The 7,830-nt window shown below is 35.5% G+C and overlaps 1 long non-coding RNA gene across 1 annotated transcript; it reads left to right on the top strand.

Annotated features, from left to right (window-relative positions):
* Window positions 1-413: 413 nt before the first annotated feature.
* Window positions 414-1,163, top strand: LOC148176564 (uncharacterized). Its single transcript, XR_015769902.1, has 2 exons — window positions 414-756; window positions 810-1,163. It is a non-coding gene; the product is annotated as an uncharacterized LOC148176564 (long non-coding RNA).
* The last annotated feature ends 6,667 nt before the right edge of the window (window positions 1,164-7,830 follow it).

Here is a 7,830-nt window from a genome sequence, read left to right as displayed (position 1 = left end):
AATAGCCATCATTACACGCTCATTGAATAATATACTATGATCCACTACATTTTTTTAACTGACGTCTAATGTCAATTTGACAAATGAAAACCACGCAATGGCAGTTCTAAAAAAAACCTTTTTGGCCTCATGAATTGTAAACGTCAAATTAACATTCAATTGACAGCTTCGGAAACACTAGATTTACAAGCGCCCTGGACGTTTACACACGCCGTGCTGTAAAAATTGCCCAAATCGTCTGCTCTTCACATGCGTTTATAAATTAAAATCACTTTACCATAATGAAGATTGATCACCAAAGTGGAATCTACCTAAATTATTATCTCAATTAAGACAATATTTCTATTTTTAAAGTAATATTAAAACGTGTAAGGTCACTAGATTAAACTGTCTGTTTTATAAGGTACCGCTGTTAGTTTTCAGTGCGCAATGCAAGAGAGACAGACATAGTCCATAAATCAATGGGTTAGAACGAGACGCAAGATTCTAGGGAATTGTCATAAAATTGTTGACGTAAAATTTGTCATTGACAAAATGTAAGGTTATCTTAAATTTATTTGTTTAAAATACACTTAAATAAACCGTGGGTACAAAAAGAAAATTGGTTCCAACATTATAACAGACTATGTGAATACGTAAGAGGTGAGCGAACCGACATTAGAACCGATTCCATTTTAGCACGTTAAGGAGGTGCAACACTCAGAAACGGTCTCGGACTTCAAGCACTGTCTTTTCTAATCTCCAACGATTCGACTTGTATGCAGTAACGCCCTAATTAGAATATGCTATTAGCACTGATTATATTGTAGCTTCTCCCGACGATGTAGTAACAATGATGAGATGTTAAAGTAACTGAGAGAAAGCATTGCACAAATGGAAGTAGCAAGTACATGAGCAGAAAATAAAGTACATGAGATATTTTAAAGGGGCTATTAAGAAGAAAGAATTTACAAGTTTGAAGAAGTAGACATGTTTAAGATCTTGAATGAGTTTATGCAAAACAACTGCAACAAAATGAATATCAAGAACAAATATTAAGGTTATGTTAAAATTATTTACTTAAATCACCCTGAAATACAAAATTACATCTATTTTTAACACTACAGGAGACCATTTGAATGCGTTTAAGGACCTTCGTAGGCCACATTAAACTATAGAACCAGTTTTGCATATCTTATGTATATTTCATGTCCCATTGCATTTTCAGTTTTCACATTCATTATGAGGAAGTAGCAGCGCCTTCAAACCAACCATCTTCTGCCGCTGATGTTGAAAGCGATGGTGTGTCTTCCTCATGTGACTGTGTATCTGCACTGTTCAAGTGATGAGTGCAATGACTGTGTCTTGTCCACCTGCTAGTTTATGAGGCCCCGCTGTTACATTAAGGATAGCAGTCAGTTGGTCCTACAACACATTTTGAGAACGTTTACCGTTGAGGCCGATATACTTACACTTTACAATATCATTGCTTGTGTTTTAGGCATTTGAAATAATATATTTCTGTCCATAACGCAGGTTTTGTGATGTACCACATGTGAGTGGTCTTGCTTCTTCTATTTTCTTGCCCATAGATTTGATTTTCAACTCATAATAACAATAAGATGAACGAGTTATTCGCCTGAATGCAAGAAGTTCATGTTGGTATTGGGGCTATTGAAACACAAAAGCGATTGAAGACAAATTGGGGGAACATTATTTAAATTTAGTTCGCGGAATTCGTAAACTAACAGGTACAAAATTCCATAATCTTATAAGAAGTACTCAAGGGTTCATATACAAAAACCAACTTTAGTATTCCTCCAATACGTACTGCTTAACCAATGTCACAATGATTGTCGGCTTCGATAGGGCTTCCATCTACCTTCTATTTGGAGTTTTCTGAAATTTGTGGAAAGTCGTCGTACATAAAACGTCAAATAGTATTAACTTACGGCGGAGGAAACAAATACACCATAACGATTCGTGTTGAGAAATCGCACATTCAAACCATTTTATTACAAACGATATTTGACAAGAATTGACAGTTCATAAAGCAATGTGTCCACACAAACAACATTTAAATTTAGTGCGCATGTAGAGATAGACAGAAGATATCGTTGTCTTTCTTTTTGTCACTAACAGCGGTACCTTATAAAACAGACAATTTGATCTAGTGACCTTAAAAACGTTTTTTATACAGCGCCATCTTGTGTACTTTTTGTGCACCAACTACAAAATTGACAGAATTGACAGATGATGAAATTTACAAATGTCATAAATGTCATAAATTTTGAAAAATTCAATTATTTAAATTGAAATTTTTCGGCCAAAAAGTTTAATTCAACTCTTATGCGTTAACCATTTTACAGCGCGAAATCAGTTTGAAGCACGACGGCGTAGCCGGAGTGCTTTAAGGCGGCGATTTACCTCCAGAAAAATGTATGTTTTCAGGCCTCACAAAATTCGATATTACTCCGTTGTCTGTGAAAAAAATCAGTTCAAATTTTGTGAAACTGCAGTTAAGATAGTAATTAATGTCGGGACGTTGAGTTTTTTTGAAAAAAAGTAATGACAGTATGATAAAAAAAATGTTGAAAATCGTTAAATTTGGCCAAGTTTAGAACTAAATATCTCAGGAAAAAACATTTTTTTTGTAAAAAGCTCTTCGTCCCGACACAGAACCATTCTTTAACAAGAAGAATATCATGTTCGTTCCACTGTTAATTCTTTTATAATCATGTAGGATCTAATTTACATGAAGCCTGCATCGCCCAAATTGTGGATAAATTGCGTACATCTTAGGTTGAAACCAACCCTCTGTGACCATAATGGTGGGGGAAAAAATAACATGTGTTCCAGAAGTGAGCTGAACGAAATTGTACGATAATAAACGACTAACTTTCTTTTCTTTGCCCATTTGGTCTCGAAATCGACTCGATGTCCATTCAAATTTAAAGACTTGACATACCTAAATAACGGGCTCAGCGGCAAGTCACATATTTTGAGAAATTATTTAAACTTGACATTGTCACATTAACCTGACTGCAAAAACTATATTATTAAGCTTTGTTAATAAACTTGCAATTTGATATTGAGAGTTCTTAAATATTGTCTTCTTGACTAATGAGAAAAAAATTATTGAGGTTGAAATTCAAAAATTGTTCTAAGCGCCATGATATTAATTAAAAATAATGAGATATTCACCAATACAAATTAGTCAATAATTTTATTAAATTTTATTAAAAAATCGTAAAAATAATAACTAATTTTTTAAAAGTTTATTTATAAAACTCTTTGTTGGCAGGTTTAAAAAATGGTAAAATCTGCTGATGATTGTTATTTTGCTTGCATTTTTATTGGTTGTTTATATTCAATTGTGCTAATGCTAGCGCACATTTACAATACACCTATAACACTTTTAACAATTAGAATAAATTAAAACAGATGTGATAGGATAACTTTCACGTTGTGTTAAAATTTGAAGAGATTACTTACTAAAAATGTCTTTATTGAAGGTTGACCATTGGCCAAAGTGTCAGGAACCACAAAAATGATTTGTGTCTTGGCTTTATTTATGATTTACTACGAATTTAGACAACATCAAGTTTTTCTGTTTGTTGTTCGGTTCATTCACAGTCCAGTTAGATAAGAAGCAAATTTTTATTTACAGATTGGATTCTTTAGAACGAAGGCATACAGCACTTGACAAATACATCGCACATTCCACTTAGTTTTTCTTCTTTTTCCTTCTTTCCGATATTCGTAACATATTTTTTGCCTTGCAATTTTAATTTATTAAGGGATTGAAAGTTTTTTTTATCAAATATGGACGATATTATTTAGAATTAATTTATTACATTATCTAATTTTTCAAATTTTTGGCTCTTAGATCGATCTCTATGTTAATTCTGTATTTACTATAACTTAATTTTATAATTTTAAATATTTATTCTAAAACTGTTTGGATTTTTACAAAATTGACTATTTTAAAGACCTGAAACCTTTAAAAAACAGCAGAATTTACGCAAACACGGAAGCCAAAAAACGGACTATTGCATATTTAAAAGGGAAATTTTTTGTTTACTCTTTTAAATTTTCTTAAAAACAATGGGGAATTGTTTAGAAAACAAGTTACACGCCGACTGCCTTGTTTATATTGTTTACCTCGTATTGTACTTCAGCTGAGGTTTTAGGTTATATAAACATCGTAAACATCGGATTGCAATTCCTTTTTATACAGGTTTCACTGTAGTTTGCATCAAATTTGAACAAATTTGGTACCCGAGCTTGTGAATTCGCGTTGCGACAAAGGAATGCCTTGGTTTTAATAATTTCGGCTAATTTTATGTTTGTTTGTTTCTTGTTTTATTAAATAATTGGTTTGTTGTTGCTTTTATATTTTTTGTTTTTATTTTTATATTATGTATTATTTTTTATCATTATTTTTGCTATATCGCTGTCTTCAATGTCTACTCTTTCTGAGCTGTAGTCCAACTAATAAAATGTTATGCTAAAAACGCTTCGTTTGCCGAGTCTGAAATGGCTAGTGTACTGCCGATGTGTCCGAAAGCATCACCCTGTCCTTGAATTTCGTCGAAGGGATGGATGTGTGTGTAACACTATAAGATTACAGCAGAGAAACGACACAACAAACCTAGAATGCTCTGGGTAAATCGCCGCCTTAATGATTTAGCGCTGTAAAATGTAGTTACCACACGCGACTGTAAATAACTATTTATTACAACAAGAAACAGAACAAGGCACATGGTGTAACAGTTACATCAAATACTGGAACAAACCACCATTATTTTGGACACACAGATGACCTATTCTAACCAAACTTTAACATGAATTTTCAATCATTTCATGCGTGATGCCATCCATACCTCCCTAAATGCGTTGTCTGAGCTCCGCTTCAGTATTTAGCGACACTACATAAACAACATATTTGAAGTGACCCCAGAGGAAGAAATCAGCGGTTTTTGTTGATAAGCCATTCGAAAAAATCTCTTCTGACCGGATATTCCTAAAGGAACTCTGGTACGGGTGCCTGTGATCAGTCGCGAAGATTCTTTGTACAGAAGATCTTCCGATGTCTAACTACAGTGCCACAGTTCGGATTCTTTGCGCGGCTTCTTCATTTTCAGCAGTTCTGGCTTGACTTGGTGTTTCACCAACGTCGCGCTAATCTGGTAATATCTGACCAGTCTATCTAGCCCAAAAAATAAGACAAAAAATTGTTTTGTTGACCGGACCTGGAAAACGTTCTCGATACGTTCTTGCAGGCATTCAGTCGCCGAGTACATCTTGAGACGTGTTAAGATATTTGTTAATACCAAACACCAACTAGGAAACCAGCAAGTGAGGGAAACCGGAAGAAACGTCGTTGACACACTCCACTTGGCTTTCCACTGTGTCAATTCTCCTGCCGCCGTGTTCATCGCTCGTCAACCAGTGGTCTTCAACCCTCTAGTCAATCCCTAAAGTACGCTGAGCCGTTTCTGCACACTAAGTTCAAAGAGTTAACTGATTTATGGAAGTCTGTCATTCTAACGTCAATTAAGTTTACAGTGGACCAGATTATTTAGACAAAATTCAAAGGAGAAAATTTAAACTGGTCTCTTAGCAACACGCGAGGGTATCTTTCAGACCATTCCCATGCGGTCTTGTGATTGGTCAACTTTTCTCAGTTTCTGTTGGAGTTGGAACTTTTTTTTCAGCAATTTACACATTCACAGCTTTTCCCGATATGCCCGGTTTTCAGCTAGGCATGAGTTCTCGGACATCCTGTATATGCAATCACTTGGCGGTAGGCGGCACTGAAGTCAAATGTGCAATATTCCTATAAAAAGGGGAAGAACGTCACAAAGGACAGTACAGCCAACCTTTCATACCCAAAGTAACCAGTTGATTCAGATGACAGTGGTCAAAAGTGAGGTCATACAGTTTGTTTACAATGTGAAAACTCTAAAGAACTAACGCAATTTTGAAGGATTACCGGAAATGAACAACCAAACAATAAAACTAAAACATGGACATTTAAACTGAGGTGACTGGTGTTCAGGCAGCCACCCCTGGAGCTGGCAAAAGAGGTGGTTGTGGTGGTTGTTTGGCTCCAAGCAAACAACTTCCTCAACACACCAAACTAACGCATTATTTTAGCGCTGGAGGATTCCTGGATGATGCTGGACCTCTGAAAGCAGTGTTACTTTGGGAGATTTCAACAAAGCATAACAAATCTAAAATCAAAATAGCGCACTAACTGCTACGCTTTTGCTAAAAATCCTTTAAAGAAAATTTGTACCGTTACAGCGGTCATAAAAACTCTGATCGAAAATATCAAATACTAAGTCAAAATTACGAAAAATTTTAATTTTTTCAATACAAGCGTAATGATTGTTTTTGCACGATCGGGCGATTTGGTGTATTTACTGAGCATTTAATATTATTGGGAAGTTATGGTTACCAACAACTTGATCGGTAAGTAATTACTTACCGACCGTGGGTGGTAATTACTTACTTACCGACCGACCGGTGTAAATTACAAACATTTTTAGAAATTGAAATTTATTTATTAACAATTACACTAATATTTGAACAATTATTAAATGTTACAGGAGCATTTGCGCTAACAATTTTTTTGGACGGAATCCTCCACGTACCCCTCGGCGACTGACGATGAACGCCATCCTCCGTGTCGTTTAAGGCCTAGAACATCAACACCTTTGTTCGCTAGTAAAGTAGCCGATGTTCGCCTGAAAGAATGTCCCGTGTAACCTGGTGGATCTTGCAGATTGAGACACTTCGCAATTTTAGAAGGCCAGCTTCCAATCGTGTTCTTGCCGACTACCTGGCAGGTAACTTTTCCATTTCGCATATTCACTTCACTTCACATATTTTCTGTAGAGCTCCAAATAATTAATTGCTCCGTTTTCTTCATTGGTTACTGTGAACGTTCGCTGTATATAAGTTTTCGTATTTGGAACATGGACTAGAAGAAAAGATCCATGATCTTGAATGTCTTCTGCTTTCATATTGTACAGTTCTTCTCTTCTGCAAGCCCCTGCTATTCCAAAAATCATACCAATTTTCACGTTTAAGTACACATCATCGGGAAATTCCTGCAGAAATTTGTACATGTCTTCTCTGGTGAATATTTTCGCTTTTTTTGTTCGGTGTCCAATATTTTTTCGTTTAAGAAAAGCGATTAACGTTGAAAATTTTGAAATGTCAACAGCCTTCTTTAAGAAAATGGTGGCCTTCAGCATGGAGTACTCCGCCCACAAACTCCCAGGAGATTTAAGTTTCTCGTTTCTTTTAATGAAATAGGCCAACACTACCTTTTCTGTGACGTCTACGTACTTTTTTGCGTTGCACCATTCTTCAAAACTTTTATAAGTCTGTTCATATCTGCCTCTTGATTTCTCTGGAATGACTGACGAACAGCCGATGTTCCAGGCTTCTTCCAGCCCGTCAGAATCGCTGCTTTGGCTGCTTTCTTCCATTTGCTTGCAGGAATACAAACGACAGCAAAATTTGGCAAGATTTTTTTCTGTACGTTTTTCAAACAATATGCTTTTGTTGAAAAACACAAAATAAACGCAATTACGTTACAAAATCAATTATTATTAATTATTAGATCGTGCAAAAAACGTAATAAGCATCACGGGCGTTAGGTGTTACTGATTTCGGGTAATATTGGTTGTCTCGGGCGCAAGCGCCCTCGACCTCCAAGCTTATTACCCTCAATCAGTAAAACGCACCTACCGCCCTTAATACTTAAATAACTATTTCTCAGGCAAATGCAATTTTTGTGTTGGAATTTTGAAATAAAAGGCATTTTTTATATGA

Source organism: Gnatocerus cornutus, chromosome 4 (assembly GCF_029298725.1).
Source record: "Gnatocerus cornutus isolate USDA-ARS CGAHR chromosome 4, icGnaCorn1.1, whole genome shotgun sequence".
Taxonomy (NCBI): Eukaryota; Metazoa; Arthropoda; class Insecta; order Coleoptera; family Tenebrionidae; genus Gnatocerus; species Gnatocerus cornutus.
Note: the sequence above shows the minus strand (reverse complement) of the source record. Positions and strands in the feature narration are given on the sequence as shown.